Genomic DNA, 19,227 nt, shown 5'->3' on the forward strand with positions numbered 1-19,227 from the left:
CAGTCACGTTGTGACCTGAACTAAGCATGCACTGTGTCCCAGTAATGAAGCAAACAGAGAGTGACTGGAAATTTTTATGACCAGCTTCCAGGCCGACACGAGGAAAACATCACCAGCCTGAGTAAGCGTGCTGAGGAGTTGGATGTCAGACCGAAACGCCTCTCCTGATCATCACACCACCCTTTCTCCTCTGTGTTCTTACTCCACCCTTTTCCTCTGTCACTAGCTCAAACTCCTCTCGAAAGGGGTGGAGAAAAGTAAGATGAAAATCCCGGCTTTCCTTCGTATTTTAAGAAATAGAAAAAGACTGACAAGATCAAACTTTCCTAATGAACCATGAAGTCATGGACATGATTATTATAAGGCAGATCATTTCGTGAGCCAGGTGCAGAATCAACTCAGAAGGGCCGTCCAATAAAATATTATATAACAACACAGAACATTCAAGCATTCAAACAACAGTCATCTTACAGGTCGTATACAGTGTAACAAATGCACTCATTCTGTGTTTGATTTTAAAACTGTTTAGCAAAGAAAAAGCTGTTGAGTTTTGCATCTTATAGAGCTACATGGAAACAATTACTTCCTGGCAAATGCAGATCTGTTGGCAGATCTCTTCCTGAGTGTGTGTGTCTGTGCGCATTCACATGTGTGTAGTTCCACTTGAGCACAAAGAGAATAATTGCCACTGAAACGTCACCAGGTTTCATTTGACAAGTGTGCTGTGCATCAGCCAAGCAACATCTGGACGCAAATGGAGAAATGACTGCCAAGCACATGCATTAAAGCTCAAACCTCTCTGCATGAGGATGCCTGCGAGGCTGAAAATTAGCTGAGAAACTAGTGTAAAAGCTGCAGAGCGGGAGCGTCTCTTTGTCTGCCGCTGTAGACTGATTCCATAAAATACAGCTCAATAATACAAATTAAGAAAGCAGCTACACAAATAATGGTGCATGGTGCTTGAGGGAAGAAAAGAGATAGTCGGTTGTAAAATCTGTGCAAATACAAATAAAAACTACCCTAAAAATAAAGCTAAAGGTTACTGTATAGTCACCCCAAGGAAGCATAAAATCCTCATAAAATAAAGTCCTCTAATGCAGAAAGATGTAATAAATATCCCTTTCAGTGTTTTTACAGGACATATTAACTTCACAAGTGGCTGCTATGACCACATCCATACACAAGTCTTATGTATTGGCCCTTCTCTGTGCTTTCAAGCATTCAAGCATGCAAGTTGAGGTCATTTGTGGTCATAATAAAATGTAATTAACAACTGTGAAAAGGTTAAAACAGGAGAGGGACACATCACTGCAAAAACAGAGATGAAATAAATAAAAGTGAGCATTCTAATGACTGCGAAACGTCAAACGAATCTGCTCCGAGTGAAATGATTTCAAGGGTGCTCTTGTGTTTAAATGTCAAACTTAACAACAGTACCTAAGTAAAAGTGTCTAGGCGCGCTTTTAAATCCAAGGCTGATGATGTTAAACCTAATTAAAGACTGAGATATTCAGCGAGTGGAGAAATAAAGCATCATTAAAGTCTCTTTTGGATCAGATTTCCGAGCTTGGAAAATGTGTGCAGCACCTATTCTCTCTCTCAGGTTGAAATTCACGCTTGTAGTTTTCATCTTTGACACACATCTGGCAGAGCAGAAATTCCTTATGTTTTCCAGTCTGCACCATACCATCTGACAACAAGGAGGAATACTGAAAGCCGTCCTCAGATGAACTCTGACCTGGTTAGCCGTACCACTGAAATGTAGAGAGGAGGGCCTCTATTCTGCATGTTTAATGAGAGCGGCTGACAAATTGAATTTAAGTGCCTACTGCGGCAAGGAACGGGAGGATGGTGGAGGGGGTTAGATGAAGAAATTAGCTACTGAGGCCTGCTCTCTGTTGGCTTTAAGTGAATCTGATTGGCTGTGAGGGAGTGCAATTGAGTCAAGTTATGTAAAAAAAAACAACAATGGTTAGCATTTCCTTTCCTTAAGTTCTGAAAAAGAAATTGTATCACCATCAATGAATATTGAAATATGCAGAATGTTTTTAAGTATGCATCATGCATATGAGGAACAACAACCTGTCCTAATGCTGTAGTGATGATAGTGGAGATGTCAGGTTATCCCTGGGAACTACTGAGAAACTGGACCAATCTGCACCTCCTGATGACCAGTGTTCAGTGTCATTGTAGGAAGCAGTGAACGCTTTAAGTAACAATGTGAATGGTAAGGGCCGCCATATCAAAGACAGGAATTAGCATCCCCCTAACAGACCTATAAAAATGTAACCACAGCCCTAAACCTAACTTACAACCAAGCTTTTTAGCTGCCAAACCTTAAAAAATCACTTTACCCCCCAAAAATTCACTTGTATAAATCAGTCACCAAGTGTGTTATAGACTAGGGGATGTTTTGGTCCCTAGAATTTGCTGCAGAGTGAGCACTCTTGACTTAAGTGATACTCTCTGATTCATATTGAACAGTCAAATCTGATTTGATTTGCAAAATACTGAGTTAGGTAGAACCCTAGTCGCGAGGCTGTTTATGCAGAAGTGTTTTAAATATCAAAGTTTCAGCAAAAATGCAGTTTTACTGTTGTTAAATGTGGTCCCCTATGACCTGAAATATTGTTTTGGGTTTTTTTTTGCAAAAATGCATGTGTTTGGACTGAGCATACAATTGGATGAATGAGCCTTGTTGTGTGAGAGTTTGTAAATGGATGTTTTGATATATTTTTGCTGCTGTGAAATACTGACGACTATGATTCTTCATTCAATGTTGAGGCATGCGAGAAAAAAAGTTTTCTTGACAAATTTAATGTAAAAAGGGTAGAGTGGTGGACATATAAATGATTAATTGAAGGCTGAAGTATTCCTCTACCAATACCTTTTTCTTCGAATTTCAGTTTTATCCTTATTGCTCGAGCTGTTGTTTGGGTTATGATGACCATTGGCAACATTTCTAAAAGTATGTGCAATGTGGCAACAAGCATGACTATGCAGGATAAAAACAAATGCCAAGGTTAGTTTAAATGCTATATCAGCTCACTGAAACATTACTCTCAAAATTTATGGCAGCAAAACTGTTTATATCAAGGTCTCAAAGGTCTCTTCTCAAGCATCACACTACAACTGCAGTGGCAACTTCACTGACCCATCTCAGCCAGGCAGCCTGTTCACACACACATCTGTTGCTGGTTTCAGAGTATTGTACTCTTTCATATGCAATCCCTCACATTTTGCAAAGGATAAGCAGTAATTGCCAAGACAACTGTAAAATGGCGATCAGTTGCTGAGTGTTATAGGAACCGTATGACAGCATGATAGACCGCGAGGGCTGTCCAGCCTGCAGTTGTCTGGCTGAGTGACTGACTGTGAGGTTTCATAGGCAGGATTTTCCCTCAGGGGAGCAGCAGTCGAGGCTGACAGCTTTAGGGCGGTGGGGGGAGAACAGGAAAGAGGTGGTGCAGAGCATTGGAGGCAAGGCCATTTTTTATGACTTTGATTTGGGAAGGACACTACATCACTTGTATGGTGATGCTGGCTGAATGAAAAAACAGGACTGAAATGGGGCCGAGGCACTGAGTCCAGCGCAACAGGGAGGTGAAAAAATGAAGAGTCCAGCAATGATGATGATGATTAGGCTTCCTTTGGCTAATGTGACTGCTTCAGGCTGCCTCGCTAATCAAACTCTGGATTTTATGGTGGGATCAGTTAAGTAAACTTCATCCGGCTGCTGTCTGCTTCAGCCTCGTGCACTTCATGGTTGTTCTATGCCCTGCTTTATTTCCCCTGTTCTTCCCCTGTATATGAACAAACCAGCTTTAGCAATACTGTATTATAAGGTAAACATGACCACTCTCCTTAATATTGACAAAGTTCTTTTGGGGTTATTTTCACCTTTATTTTATATATGCCATGAGTTGCAAGCCATATTTAATTTATGTCACATAAAAAGGAGTACGCCTCACAAATTGCCATCAGTTATATTATAAAGCCAAAGTGAAACAAGAACCAAGGTGCTCACTTCAACACAAGAATTGTGCCACATATCAAGCCTCCCTACCATGGATGGATTAATGAAAGGGTCTGCCAGGCACAGGCCCAGAGGCCCTGACTGTTAGACTCAAAACTACCACAAAAAGACCACAAACAGATGCAAATGAACTATAAAGAGACACAGAGTAACTGCAAAAAATGATGCATAATGATTATAAAGCAAAAGGCAAAACCACTGTAACATCTGCGTGTCTTGCTCCTATTTAGGAGAGGTGGTGGGTTCTTCTGCATATCTGTGCCCAGGGGCCCTTTGGCTCATAATGTGCCTGTGCTCTCTACAATGAAAATTCATGCAACTTTACAGAAAGTTAGAAGTTTTAGATTGTTATTTCACTGTAAAAGCAATACTACTTCAGCTGTTCAGAATAAAACTAGACGTGCTAACTGCTGTCCTGAAAGAGTCCTTGTGCAGCTTCATATGAGACACTTGTGCCCACATTTAAGCAATTTACAGTATAATAATGCCAACCCATTCCATGACTCCCAAGGTGATAATAACAGAGGAACAGACTTGCTGTCATATGGGATGGCTATACACAGATGAGATCATTATTATGTAATTGGCACTGGTTTGCAGTCTTTCCCAATGCGTGAAAGCAGGCATCACCCGCATTGGCACCCTGCAGATCAGCCAAACCTCAGTGTTTGGAGAAAGGCCCAGAGATCCACCATATCTGTTACAGCCTGCCGGGCAATAACTGGCATGAGACTGCCGGCCTACGATAAAATCGCAGCTTACTGGCCGATTAACACTGTGGAGTCCTCCAAAAAGGATATGAGCCTGTTGAATGTAATGGAGGTCTAAAAGCACACAGTGGTGGAGTAGAGTGGATTTTCTGTAATGCACTACACAGGACTTGATGGAATCCAGATTTCACTCAGCACACTACAGGATGCCAGGCAAGTACAGTAACCGTCAGCTGATAAATATTCATCAGCAGTCCATATTAAGAAAACAAAACAGTTTCCATAACAAAACATCCTTTATTCAATCAATGTATTATGGATTAATGTTGTTTATGTTGCCTTGAATCAACCCCGGAGGGCATAAAATTGAATTTTCCTCAGGTTACTTATATTGGACTCATTATTCAAATAATGAATATTAATAACAAACAGTGCAAACCTTAAATTAATCTTTAATTAATTAGATCAGTGTCTGCAGGTAAGATCAGCAGACACAAGACCAATTGCAAGTCATAACAAGTAGGTCTCAAGTCTTAACTATGAGTTTTGAGTCCTAAACAAGTCACAATGCACTCTCTGCCAAATGCAATGCCACTTTAATGAGGGAGTAAATTTACAAAAACATTCAGGCTTTTTAAGAATTGTATCAAGTTTGTTTAAACAAGTGTAACTTATTATAATCTCAAAAAATGCCTACATTGCACTTTCTCAGTATCTAGCACTCTTAACCAGTGCCACAACAGAATACATTTTGTATGTTTCGGTCTAGTCTTGTTGTATTTAAAAAATGTCTATACATCCCATGTCTGTGTTTTTCTCTTCCCAACTTTGCATGGGTAAAGTGATCAAGTTTTCAAAAGTCAAAAGGCGCACATTCAAGCAAAGTCACAAGTCACTGGTATTAAAGTCCAAGTTGAGTCTTTTGTCAAGACAAGTCTTAAGTGCTATTGAATTATCAGTTCATAAAAGCCAAACAGACTAAAGTTTTAAAAGGCTTGCATTATTTTCATAATAACAACATATTAGTGATATTAAAGGAGAGATACTAACTTTATAAATGAGACTGTTGATGGCATAGTTGGACCGAGTCAGTACAGAATGATCTGTTATCATTCGTGTCAATAAGAAATTCATGCAGAAGCCCAGAGAGTTAAGAGGTTGGGGAAGTGGAGTCAGTTTTCAGAAGTGATAAAAATCAGCTGGCGCCTGTTGAGGAGGTGTCTGTGTATGTCCTGTCACCGCCAATGACAAAGACTCTCCCTAGTCATGCCAAAAACAGGGATTTACACCTTAATTCTCACTTAAAACTTAAGCTCCTGACTGTATCAACGTGGGCGTATGTGTTCCGTACAATACACACTCATAACTTTTATTTTGCAGATCCAGCCTGGCTCAAACAAAACCAAATGCCACCCCAACCCTCAGTGGCAGAATGTAACTAAGTACATTTATTCAAGCACTGTCCTTAATTATGAATTTGAGGTTCTTGTACTTTACATGAGTACTTGGGTATTTTATTTTCATGCTACTTTATACTTTTACTTCACTACATTTTAAAGGGAAATCTTGTACTTTTTTATTTCACTACATTAATCTAAAAGCTTTACTAATCAAGATGTTGGCCAAAAAAAAACATGAAAAGGGCCTATAACTATGACCTTTGTTATAAATTAAATTACCAAAGCGTTTATATTAGTACAGAGCAACAATGAGTTGATTAATTAGTCCATTCACAGAAAATTGAACTATTTTGATAAACATTTAACATATAGTATTTTTTTCTTTTTCAAATACTTTTCAGTTTTGGGAGGTATTATTTTCAATTTTGTCCCTAATTTTTTTAAGGTAATTTTAAGGAGTTTTTTTTCCTACTTTACTTACACCATCTGCTTTGAGGTTTGAGGTGTTTGTTTATTTTCTTATTTTATTGTCATTTTGATTAGTTTGGTGTTGCTTTACTTCCTTTCCATAATTTTGAGTCATTTTTTTATTTTTTTTTTCAATAATTTCAGGGTTGGGGTGGGTTTTTTTTTATAATTTTGAGTTGTGTTGTGTTCTTTTTTCTTTTTTTGCTGCTGTTTTTTGAAGATTTTTCTGCATTGTGTACATTTTTCTGATTGCACTTGCTTACTTTAACTTAATTAAAATTTCAATGTAGGACTTTTACTTGTAACAGAGCATTGTCACAGGTTGGTATTAGTACTTTTACTTAAGTGAAGGATCTGAAGACTTCTACCACCACTGTCAAGGCCAAATGGCAGCACTCATTAACATGATTCTGATATGATACTTAAATTGTCTTTCCTGAGCTTAAATAAAAATGGTGTTTTTCCTCCCCTTTCATGTAATTTCTGTCATTTTTCCACTCTTGTTGTTTTTCCTCACCATTAGCCTTCACCTTCCAACTGCAAATTCTAGCCCCCGGTGGGACTGCACGCGCCTTGTGTCACACCCTCTCCCTTCCTGCGCTTGTGATCTTTAGGCTGGTGAGAAACATGCAAAGGTTTTCCTTTTCCTTCCAGTTCCATGCACAACTTAAAGTGGTGACCCAAGAGACTTAGACTGGGCTTACTGACAAAACTTTCCACACCCCCCCATGCTCACCACCCTGGGTTTATCAATTGGACTTCATCTGCTCCTTCTCGAGGTCTGCCATCTGCATGTCCCTCTGTATAGACACCCATTATTAAAGAGTTAGGCCTCAGTGAGCAACTTCAACCGAAGTGAAGCACGCTGAAGCCACAGTTTCAAGCCACAGGAGTGCGCTGAGGTGTAGGTGCTGGGTAATTCTAGATTTTTAATTACAGAGTGTGCATAGCGGTGCGATAAGAGGGTCACCGCTTCCTGATAACCTGTTTGGTGAGTCAGAGGCTGTATGTGGCGCAGACTGAGCCTAAGCTGTGAGAACGGGACAAAACCTCATCTCTGTGTAAATACATCTCTCTGAACTTCCTACAGACTCAAAGTAAGAGCCGCCATCTGCTTTCGCCTCTGACAGTTGATACCGTACACCTGAGTCACTACACAAAGTCTCGCCTCACCAGAATGCAGAGACAAATCCAGAGGAAACAATGAGAAGGTAGTCAATTCTCAAGAGATTTATAGTGGTTTGGACAATTTCTTCTGTTGCCAATGTGTACTGAGAGTATTTAGGCCCATTATTTGAGGGCACGCAGAGCAAAAATAGCAGTGCATTAAGTGAGGGGGTGTTGCTACATGTATCATCGAAAAGATTAAATTGTGTGTGATTTCATTCACAGCAGTCTCTGACGCTGATTCAACATGCTGAATCGTCCGGGGGAAAAAACTGCAGTGGGACACACCACAATAGAAGTGTGACAGCTGCTCACTGACAGCCATTGACCAACGGCCGACCATCAATCAGGTGTGTCAGGGCCTTTAAACATACTATAATTCAATTCAAAAGGCTCATTTTGTCATTATCTCAATAATGTATGTTATTTATGCATATTGACTCTCCTCCTGAGCATCCCTTCACTTATCATGACACAAAGCTAATAACCAGGTGGTATGCCAGTTGGCTAACCTGTGGTGAACTCACCACTCCAATGCTGGGACACAGCAAAGTATCGCAGACAGGACAACACTGAACTCTGCAGCAAATCTCATAAACCAGTTACAGTTTTCTACTCCCACTAAGAATGGTAACCAAGCTGCTCACATATTGGATCTCAGGAAATAGTGGAGGACAATTTCCTTTGAGGGAAACATTAGAATGCATGAGCCTGACTCCCGGAGGTTTGGGGCCACCACCGCTGAGCTGCTCCAATTAGATGGAGCTTCCCTGCTGTGGCTGAGCCGGCCTGAACACAGGAGCACCCGAAAAGGAGCTGGAGGAAGAAATAGAGGAAGGAGCGAGGGGAGACACAAAGGCCAGAGCGCTGTGTTATACTTGGCACATATCTCACCTAACGTTTCTCCCTGTCTACACTTCTGGCCCAAAGTGATCATTACACAGCACACAGAAATAAAAGAGGAAATAAAGAGATGAAAACATGCAGAGACGAGGAGAGTAAAGACAACGCTCCTACTGCTATGGCAGACTGCTACCTCCGATTTTTTGTAAATGTGAATATTCAAAAGGATCTCTGCATTTTCCTGAATTATACTAGTTTTAGTTTTTCATATTGCTCTTGGACAAAAAGGAAAAGTGACAGAATACACTGAGGAATCAACTCTATTGGAAAATTGTTGGAAAGTTAGATTCCAAATTATGTTGACTCACAATTCACTCCCTTTTGAAAAAGTGAAGTCAGTAAATAGCAACTTCAGGGCTCCAGTGTTTCTGTAGAAACCACATGGAGGCCAAAGGAACTTGTTTTGTTTTCTCCCATAACTTTTAAATGTTAGTTAAAATCGTTTGAATAATTGAATAAAACTTGACAAAGTTAAAAAGAAAGGTGTCTTCTCAATTTCAGAAAGACAAACGAAGAGGTCTACACACTGAAATTTCTGCTTATTGCGATCCCAACTCTACACAGAACATTCATATCACATACCAACTTTTCTTGTGATACAACAAATTTTACTTAAGTAAAACTACAAAAGTACTAACATCAAAATATACTCAATTACCAAGAGTAAAAGCACTCAATTTTCTGAGTGACCTATTTCAGAATAACATTATTTTGGTAGATTATGATTAGTGATGCATCAATGTCTTCATTACTTTAATATTGCAGCTGCTGAAGTTAGGAGCAATTTTAACTATTTCATATTCTACTGGGTAGATTGACCCATAATGTTACATCAGATTTTAGATTTTGTAATAAAACTCTAACTCTGCAGAGTAGAGCCATCCAGGAAATGTAGTGGAGTAGAGGTAAATGGTAAATTGACTACATGTATTTAGCACTTTTCTAATCTAAGCGACCACATAAAGGACTACACATTCGCCCCATTCACACATACTTCATAGACTGGTGGCTGAGGCTACGAGGTGTTACCTGCTCATAAGATAATCATTCATGCATATTGATGGCACAGCCACTGTGAGCAATTTGGGGTTCAGTATCTTGCCCAAGGACACTTTGACATGTAGAGTGCAGGGGCCAGTGATTGAACCAAAGCTGCTCTACACAAGAAGCAGAAAGAATATGGCATTTTTGTCTCTGAACATAAATACATATACAAAAAAAAAACTATACTATGACCTTTTTTATGTCTCTGAACATAAATATTTATTAGGGCTGTCAAAGGATTTTTTTTAAAAACACTTTTACAGTTCTAATATTTTGCAGTTCAACAGTTTTGAAGTTTGTACTTCCAAGTACCAAGTACCAAAGTACCAAGTACTTTGACAAGGTAAAGTAATTCTTACCAGATTGTTTTGATTAGGAATCAAATGAAAGGAAAATACTGCATGGGATTGGCATATCGTGGGCACGTCTGTAAAAGAGAGACTCACTGGCAGTCACAGAACCCATTTTCATAAAGATATCTTGAGGTCAGAGGTCAAGGAACCCCTGTAAAATGACAATGCAATTTTCCCATCGCCAAAATTTAGCCTAACTGTTTAGCGTTACACGTTGAAGGTTCTATTATATTTAACGTTACTTTGGAGCGTTATTCAGGAATCAGTTATGTATGGCCCTTAATCGCATTTAGATTAACATGTTAATGCTAACAGCCCTAATAATAATATACTGTACTGCAGACTGCCATGTTTGCACGTCTGAAAATTGAATTCAACTTAACATATGAGTGTAGAAAATCCATATAAAAATGACCATGCTAATTTTAAATTTGTATAAAATCACTAAATGCAGTTTGTTGACCTTCTCTTTTTCCTTTGCCTTGAAATAGGATTTATCAAGAATAGACTTGGCTTTCCCCATTGTAATAAGACACTGTTTTAAAGCCCTTGAAGTATGCCATTGTTCATTTCACCCCTGCCCTTTCTAAACGTATTAATCCCATTGCCGCGGTCTCATGCTAAAATCCCCAGTGGAAACACCTACGAGGACTGGATCTGCTCGACCACACAAGATATTCCCGTTTTCCTTGCAACAAGTGATATCAAAGGTATAACCGTGGTCACTGCTGAGCAGCTAAGAGGAAGTACATCTGTAGGCCATGCATTTGTGAGCATTCAGCAAAGGTTTGGGGACTGGCTCTGGTGCAGGTGCTATCCTCTGGAAGGTGATTAGATATCATCACTCTTTCATTAACTCAGTATTTCTCGTATCACAGTGACTGTGTAGAAAGAATGGGCCTTTTCATTGGTCATCTCAACTAATGAGGCCTGCTGAAAGGGCCAGGTTAAGGTGGGAGGATAATGAAACAAGAGAAAAAGGGAGGGGGCAAAAACATGACACCGGGGATTTGGCAAATAGTGCTATGTGGTTGTTTTGTAAGTGGTTAAATATATGTATTAAAATTGGTACTGCTTCAGTATGATCATTGAAAATGGGCCAGGCCGACTGAGTTAATAACTTTCTAGGGAGGCATTTAAAAAGGATGTAAACAAGAACAAGTGACAGTACTGAAAAGGGGAAGTTGAGAAACACATTAGAGTTTATTTTTAGGTTATGACACTGCAGGCGACAACAAAGGTCTCATTTTCACCTGATCATAGAAACAGGTAGGAGGGGATAGGGGCTGAATATTCCATTACGTAGACCAGACCTGAGCACATACAGGTTCTTTGTAAAAGGTGTCTCTGTGTGCAGGCAGAGGTGCCAAACTGACATCATCCAGAGCTGTGGATGGGACTTCTCATGTGTAGTGGTGCCAGGGAGCTGCTATAGTACTGTTAGCCAGCCTGAGTCAGCACCACGCTGCAGACACAACCGTGTGAGAATCCATGACGGAAGAGAGCTTCACAACTTATACCGCATGTCTGCTCACAACTTCCTAAACATGACGCCTAGGTACTAAGGGATTAGTACATTTCAGCAACACTAGGTTTAATGTAACACAGAGTATTTTAAAAATATAGAATTATTAGGTTAATCAGACAAACATTGGTGATACCAGCCATAACAAAAGCAAGAAAGATTGGTTTGTTTCGGGGTGCTGAGAGTTGGTGATGATGCTTATCCATGCACTTTGGAAATATGTGAAGTTGTGCCAGAAATCCCAACTATGATAATGTTTGTGGGTCATGAATGAAATCCAGAAGAAACACAATAAAAAAGCAGCTAAAAATGATTTGATTAAATCTGAAGTATTCTATTAATTCCCTTGTGCGGTAAGCAGGTTGTTCATACCAAAAATTGGACAACTTAAAGTGAGACTAACCTTTTCAGAACTGAGGCCACTATAACCACAAGTGGCAATTACAGCACAATGCCATATTGAATCTTATTTAATTCTCAAACATTTTTTGAAGTGACGTCAGCCCATTGTGATGGGGAACTGAACTGACTAACTTCAATTCATTTTTTCCACGTTGTTTGCGTTTTTCATTTACCGGAAAAAAAGCAAGAAATACAAAGCTAACTTTATGAATTCAATGCAACACAGGGTAAGTAACTGATATACTAGTGGTCATTTAGATGTTGCAGTATTCTTTTAAGGTCCACTTACCAACATTTCCTGAAGGTTTCAGCTGCATGCCGTTGTCTTTGATGTGGATGGAGTTTGCTTGAACCTGGTTTTACTCTCTTCTCCATAAAGAAATGTGGTTGAAATCTCTGTGAAAGGATAATAAAAGTAGAAAAAAGCATGAGGAAAAAAAAGTTGTACGCGCTACCAAGAAATATCTAAAGTTCACTAACATTATGCACCATGTCCTTCTGGTCATACCAGACCAAGCAGCAAAATCTCTCTGTGTACATGGGAAAGGGTGAGTTTATTTAATAATTAATCTTTTCCATTTGCAACATGAAGTTTTTGTTATTTGGTCTTTTTTCAAAGGTTACATAGTTTCTCTTTAGTCTTGTAGCTTTGCAAATAATGGTGACCCCACAAGATATGTTTTATATCATTTAAATCATTACATTTAACACTGTTTGTTCTCTGTTTAGAGGACCCCTGCTAAGGATTCGAGCCCCCAAAGCTTCTGCAAAGACCCGGGTGATGTCATTTTGTCAGCACTTTGAGAATGAGCCATTGTCATACGGACATAATTACAGGTCAGACGCTATTATAGGAAATGCAGCAGAGTGACCCGCAGAGATCACACTCTGCATTTCTAGCATTTTGTTGTCATTTGAGCCAACTCAGAGGTCACCTCACCTGAAGGCACGGTGGGGACCTTGTAGTCACTCAGCAGAGTTCAATATTGGGCGTGCCTCTCAGGTATAATGTCAGAAAGGTTGGAAAGTGAATTTTGAAGCTTCTCAAAGTCTGAACAAGACACAGATTTAATTTGAAGAAATTGAAATATAAGTGAAACTATGCTGTGTTGCTGCTTAATTGTGTTTTTAACATAAAACTATGATATTTATCAAGAACTATAGGTTCCACTGCTCTCCCAGACCATCGTGCGTTTCCTTCCCCGCAGATACACTATCAATGAGAGCCCACGTTGTTTCAGTTTACTAAAAGCCAGGAGCAGATAAGGCTGAGATTACAGTGGCACTATCTCCAGAGGAGGCCAGAGAAAGGAGAAGATATACAAGAAAGCGTGCGGCAGCAATTACCACACACTGCTGCGCACAGAGGTGAAGGCCAGAATACATTTGTTTCCCAGCTGGATGTCCTTTGTTGCATTGCTGAACTATCTATTGTGTTATCTGACCTGATGATGGAGGCGGAAACCGGTGGTTATCATTTTTAACACGGCTTGTACAGGCAGAGTACGATTTGAAATTAAAACTTCATTGCAGTGTTGCATCGTTATACTTTTTCAATATGTATCAGTGTTTTCTGGATATCTCAAAATATGCAAACTTAAAAAACGTTTCTCTCTTAATTTTCACTGTAAAATGTAACAAGTTGATCTTACATAAAATAGTCTTGGAAAGCAATTGTCTTAAGAGAGAAAAATAATATAATTATAAATCTTAATTTATGTAGTGTACTTGGTTTACTTAAGTTGCTAAAACTTAGATTGGTTTAATTAAATTTGTCATTTTTAAGTTGCAACAGCTTCACAGAATTAAGTATGTACAACTTAATTTTAAGTAAAGTTAATAATTAGATATAAAGTAAATATGAATCAAGATTAACAGTTATATTTACCAACATCTTTCAAAGCAACTGGTTTCCTGGATTTTTTTAACGTTAAATCAACATTTTACAGTGTAAAGGAAAGCTGCAATTTCCAAGTGTCTGCATGCCTTCGCCCCTCAGTCTTACTGGTGAAGCCACTCGGAGCTGTTGTGGTTCTGCATGGGGTATCAGGGAGGTGTGAGAGAGTCAGAGCAGGGAAGAGCAGCCCATCCTTCTGAGGGTGTCAGGGCCTTGATAAGTCCTGTTTAAACTTTACCCTCTGCAAAATGCCATTTGTCAACAGTTGCCCGTGGCCGAAGCGCTCTGATCTGGTTGGGCAAACACTAGGGACAGCTCGTTCATCCTCACGAGACTTTGGCTAGCGATGGGCGAGGGTACGGTTCTGCAACCAAACTGGCATATACTTTTTCAATATTTAACAAGCAAACTGTCATTTCGAGAAGGAACCGACAACAGGAGCAGCCGGAAGGAAAGTTCAAATGGTTCGCTCATGGGATTTTCTCAGTTCTCCCTCTTGCAGTCTTCTGCCATGTCTAGGGCAGTTGGCACTAGTTGCAGAAAGTCTCAGACAGGTGTTATGTCGATTGTGAGTGGCTGAAGCCACCTCTGCCACACTATTTGTCACCTTGTGATGTTTTCTAATTCCTCATGCATCTCAAGGCAGATTTTTTAAACACAGAAAAGGTGTTCATGCACTTCTTCTAGCATTTTAGGTCTTTGCATAGCCTAATGAATGCTTAATCATGGTTGAGATTCTACAAATTCTTTACAAAGAGCACTTAATCCAACCTTTCCTCTAAAAAAATAATACAAAAGAAAAAAAATTAAAACTCTTAAAAAGCAAAAGAGCAAAAATTCATATTGTACAAACACATGCACACACATACAACACAAGGGTTTTTTTTAAAAAGCAAGGCGGTCTGCTCAAACATTTGCAGAGGAATCTGAGAGAGCGAGGAGAGGTGGAAGACATGATTTGGCAGTTTACCCCCAGTGTTTGCCTCAAAACTTTGACGCCATGGCTCGAAGTCAAGCTGAGAAGTTTCCCAAGACCTGCTCAGCCTGCAGGCGGGTTTTCCATGTAAGCTGCGAGCCTGGCCCCTGAGGTTCTGTGTCCCCCTCCTCTCCACCGTAAAGCAATCTGCAGGGCACCTCAAACCCTCTGCAGTCAGCACTGCGGGGGTGCGAACATGCCCAACCACACCTCTGATGCCTCTGTGTTATAGCCATCACTGGGTTTCCTCCTCTGCATGTTGAGGCCAGTCACCTCTCGAGCTCAGCATAAAAACTGAAAATTACATCAAATATTAACCCACTGATGAGACCTAGTATGTTGTTTTGTACTTACAAAAATAAGAGTATCATTTGACTGCTACTTGACGTAAGCTGCGACCCTGAGAGGCACCTCTAAGGTTTCGCTTTATTGAGGGAAATGGATCAAGGATTTCACTTCAAGTATAGAGAATCAGGTTACTTTGAAGTGTTACAAAATCAGCATAATTATATCTAGCTACCCATGAAACAAACACAACCTCAGTTTTTCCAATCCCCTCACCCACATGAACTTTGGAAGAACAACATTTCTAAATTGTATGTCTTCTAAATGCAGGGTAGCTGACAGGGAAGTCTGCCACAGTAAGACACAGAGCAGAAATAGCAGGCACATCTGACATCCAACATATTAGGCTGTTTTTAATGAAAATGTCAGGGTCAAGAAAGACTGAAAGACTGTAACAGGAAACCTTGAACCACTGCCCTTTTATAGAGAAAGGTGGCATTACTGGAAAAATATTTATTTTTAGATATAAATCCATACCACCACAGAAAGATACATTTCATGCAACTAATTTTATAGTATTTAGACATTATTTCAAAAATATTTAAAAAGAATACACATGTATTGTCAGATCTGTAACATATAAAGATAAGTTTCTATTTAAGTTGCCTTACATGTTTAAAATCCCACAGTTACTCGGTGTTTTTATTACCTCTTTTATAAGGGAAAAGATTTGGTAAGATTTTTTAATCAGCAGACAAATTTATTAGACAGTGTGACAAATATTTTCTGTCTAAGAAACATTCAGTTTGTGTCCTTTTCTTTAATGATTACACATATTTACTTAGACTAACTAATAAAATTGCTATTCTTTTTTTGACAATTTAATTCCAAACCAAAATGTTAGAATTGTGATAAAAATAGAAAACTTTTACGACTATACGTCATCTCATAACTTACTAGGGGTGTAAATCGCTGGTTCCATCACGATACAATATTATATGAAATTTTAAACAATACGATATTTGCAATTTGCAATTATTTTGCAAAGTCTACCATGATACGATTTCAATTGGATTTGGGCCGATATTATATGCTCATTTAACACAGTCGGTTAGAAGCTGCCACCACTCTCTTTGTGTTGGGCCAGAAAAAATAAAAAACATCATACACATAAATGGAAATAATTTAAACTGGTTCACTATTTGAAAATGTTTTCTGGAAAAAATGTTTTCATTTTAATTCAAAATATGATCTTTTTTCCAAAAGCTTCAGGGCTGTCTGACTTGAAGACAAACTTCTCTGAAAAACCTCAAAACATGGATTAACAACTGTAATGTGATCCTGTTATAGATATGTATATATGTGATTTCACTATAAGACATTCATGTATGTGTGTTACACCACTGCGAACATATTTGGTGAATCACGGTGAAGCAAAGGCTTCTGGGTAACATCACAACCAGGTTAAGTTAGTCCAGACACACACACATACTTATGAGTGTTTATATGCAGCCTGTTCATTTGTCTGCTTCCTGAATAAAATAACCCCTAAAGTTAAAGAGCATGAGTCTGTGAACTTCATGACAACATCTTTTCACTAAAGTATAAAACTCAATAATAACTATCAAGGATAACAGACAAACAACTGTCTTTTTTAAGTCATATTCCACCCTCAACATGCTAATGTTATTAGCATAAGCATGAAGCATTTAACATTGCAGAAATTAGCTTAGCGGCTAACGGACTTTTCCTCTATTCATAACTTAAACAGTTTCCTATAATTTATGCTTTGTCTTACTCACCGCTGGTTTTAAGTCCCCGCATCTCCCGACAGAACAGCACGGATGGTTTTCAGTCTACATGCACGTTTTTTTTTTCAGTCAACATTGTAGCATTGCAACAGAGCAGCTAACGTGTTAGCAAGATGTCAGTGAAGTGGCCGGCAGGTACGTCATGTTTCCTCACTCCAGCTTTTGTTTACGTATGACGTGCTCTATCTGTTGACTCGCAGTTTCTCCGAAAACAAAACATTTCTACACCGATGATTTATTCCCCAGTAAACAGCGCTATCATCATCATCTTTGTCTTGGCTGCTCGCCATCATCTGCTGCGGTCCAACACCTCTTTTAGTTTAGGAACTGACCGAGATGAACCGGAAGTTGTTGAGCCGCTGCCATGATAGGTTAAGTGCTGTTCAAATTCTCCTGATATTAAGGAAAGGTGAACCAATGCTTCCTTTATAATCTCCTTTAACATAGGATACACTGGACCGTCCCTTACCAAATTAAGGAAGAGAATCCGTCCCACAATTTTTTGCAGCGGTTATTTCTAAAGTGACGCGCGACATCGGCGCTATTTGGGGAATCAGCTGTTTTATTACATCACACATCCACAGTCTGTATGAGGTGAAACAACCTCAAAACACGATCATGTGAACATGAAGCCATTCACTGAGCTGTGTGCTGGTTGTTGTTATATACACAGGCTTATAATCACATCTTTGCCCTGAATTTAGACTATATATTTTTCAGAGAACATATTTGTTATTGTTTCTTATATGAGGATTTTGTGATTGTATTTGATCGTGTTTTATGTGTATTTGGGCTAATATTTACTACTGACTGTTTTCTGTAGGATAATAGAGTGAAAATAGCCCGTTTCATATCATTATACTTCTCTAATAGGAGTGACAATAACCATCTGTAGCCTGTAGCCTAAGATCATAATCTGCACGTTAACCAAAACATGAGGGGATGTTTTAAGACAGCTGATGTTTTCAATTCATCATGTTTGAAATGTAAGAATTATCATATGCACAGTGGTGGGTCTAACACATTGTACATATTTTCATATTTCATGAAATCATATAAGGATTCATGGCGATAAATATGAGGGGAAAAAGGAGGGTGAGTGTGAGCAAACATCTTGTGTGACAACATTACATTTCACTTCTGTCACTGGGAGCCTCTTTATTTTAACCTAATTCTCACCATGGTATTGATGTAATATTTTTCACTGGGCTGTCCTCATTAAGCCTTTATAATGTGCCTGAAACAACGTGGTGAATGGGCAAGGGGCGAAGTAGGTCTGATTAAGATTATAACGATAACAATAATATTTTAATTAATAACAGGTTATGATAATGATTTTAATACTCAGAATTTATGATGCACTTTTTAAGACCCACAATATGAAAACAACATGAAAAAAACAGGAAATTAAGTTTTTAAAGAAAGCACATTTAAACAATTACGAAAAAAAAGAAAAACGTTTTGCTGCATAAAGACAATCCAGAGGGGATGTGCTTTTAACTTAATCGATGTATCTATGCAGATCGATGGATCGTTACAGCCCTATAATTTACAGTCGGTTTTGGTTTCTAAAATTAAATACATGGATTATAGTGACTGAACTCTCAACAAAGTGTCCTTTGTCCACCGAAAACAAGTGTTGGAGCAAATCCAGCAAAGTAGATTTTAGTGTTGCAACACGTTTGTTTTGTTCCGCTCGTTCTACAAACTTTGTTCTACAAACGTGTTTGCGTTCACTGAGGAAAACTCAATCTGTATTACATATAATATTATGTTAATGTATTTATAGGCTGTATTGTTAAGGTAATAGCATTATGATTGTCATTATTACCAGGCTATTATTATCATCGTTATTATTAAGATTATTATAATCACTATTATTGTTACTATGATTATTATATTGTTATATATATTAAAAATATAATATATTATAATAAAATATATCATATATTTGTTTATTATTCTAATAGACCTATATATTCATAACAAGTGATTTAAAAATTGTAGTCCTGTCATGTATAGCCTAACGTTGTTGCAAATTAGAAATCAACAATTATAACGTCACCAGTTAATTAAGTCATGAATTTAAAGCAACATCTTTTTTTGTAAATGAGCAGTTTGTGTAAAGATATTATGGATAAAGCTGGAGATGCAGTCATGTCCTTTGCTGATTCTTTTCGATAACAAACATCATTAAAGTATTTATGTTTTATTTTGTAAATCAGCTCCATCGCCAGTTATTCGTCTGCC

The 19,227-nt window shown here is 38.6% G+C and overlaps 1 long non-coding RNA gene across 1 annotated transcript in view; it reads right to left on the reverse strand.

Annotated features, from left to right (window-relative positions):
• LOC121956116 (uncharacterized) overlaps positions 1-19,227 on the reverse strand; it is an 80,481-nt gene that overhangs the window by 59,832 nt on the left and 1,422 nt on the right. The window contains exon 4 of the long non-coding RNA XR_015779622.1: positions 12,298-12,404. This is a non-coding gene — a long non-coding RNA (uncharacterized LOC121956116). The remainder of the gene's footprint in view (positions 1-12,297; positions 12,405-19,227) is intronic.

The sequence above is a fragment of the Plectropomus leopardus genome, chromosome 18 (genome assembly GCF_026936395.1).
Source record: "Plectropomus leopardus strain MGB_pleo_1.0 chromosome 18, ASM2693639v1, whole genome shotgun sequence".
NCBI classification, from domain to species: domain Eukaryota; kingdom Metazoa; phylum Chordata; class Actinopteri; order Perciformes; family Serranidae; genus Plectropomus; species Plectropomus leopardus.